Source organism: Macrotis lagotis, chromosome X (assembly GCF_037893015.1).
Source record: "Macrotis lagotis isolate mMagLag1 chromosome X, bilby.v1.9.chrom.fasta, whole genome shotgun sequence".
Classification (NCBI taxonomy): Eukaryota; Metazoa; Chordata; class Mammalia; order Peramelemorphia; family Peramelidae; genus Macrotis; species Macrotis lagotis.
This window is the reverse complement of record NC_133666.1, coordinates 140665540-140666833: the sequence shown is the minus strand read 5'-3', so window position 1 is coordinate 140666833 and position 1294 is coordinate 140665540.

Sequence of the window (1294 nt, the reverse complement as noted above, 5' to 3'; positions counted from 1 at the left end):
CTTCTTTCCTTTTAAAAATCAAATTAACCAATTGTTTATCTAATTTATTATCTTTTCATAAAACCAGTTTCCATTTTATTAGTTCAATGGATTTCTAACTTTCAACTCCTTTGATTTTTTTAGGATTTCCAATTTGGTGTTTAATTGGAGATTTTTAATTTTTAATTTTTCTAGTTTAGTTGCATGGTCAATTAATTGATCTGCTTTTTCTCCACTTTATTGCTGTGAGCAATTAGAGATACACATTTTCCTGCTAACTACTGGGTTTGACTGAATTCCATAAATTTTGTTGTCTCATTGTTGCCCTGTACTTGAAATTGTTTCTATGATTTTTTCTTTCATCATTTTTAGGATTAGATTATTTCTAATTTTTTTCTCTAAGGTTTTGAGTTTTACAATTTTTCCCCTAATCTTCCTCCCCCCGCCGAAAATAGTCTGTTAGTCTTTACAATGTTTTCATGGTATATATCCAATTAATTTTTAAACTCTTTCCATTACCTGTTGTTATTGACTTTTTCTGTCATTAATACATGGTCAATTTTTGTGTAGGTGCCATTACTACTGAGGTGTATTCCTTTCTATTCCTAATTTTCTTTAGAGAGCTCTCATATCACTTTCAGAATTTTATTCACCTCCTTAATTTTTTATTTTTTATTAGATTTATCTAGTTCTGAGAGGAGAGTTGAGGTTCCCTCAGTCTACTTAGAAATCATTCAACTTCCTCAAAAATTTAGATGCTATATCATTTAGCACATTTGGTTAGCATTGATGACTTCATTTTCTATACTTATCAGTAAGATAGTTTCCTTCTTTCTTTTATCTATCATCTATCTCTGAGATCATAATTGCTTTCTTCTCTTTGCTTTGCTTTATGCATAAGATTCTCCTTCAAGCCCCTTATCTATTATCTTATGCATATCTTTCTGCCTTCCTATATATTTCTTGTGAACAACATATAGAATTCTGGTATTTAATCCACTCTGCTATCTACTTCAGTTTTATAGATGAGTTCATTTACATTTCATATTTATAGCTGTAATTGTATTTCCCATATTTTCACTTCTTTATTCCCCTTCCCTTCCATCTTTTCCCTCCTCATAAAGGTTTTACTTTTGATCACCATATTCCCTCATATACTCTCCCTTTTATCAGTTCCCCCCTTCTATTATTCCCTTCTTTTTCATTATATGGTCATAGATTTCTATTTCCAATTGAATGTGTATGTTATTCCCTCTTTAGGTCAATTTTCATAAGTAAGATTTAAGCTTCACCTGCCAACCCCCACCCTCATCTT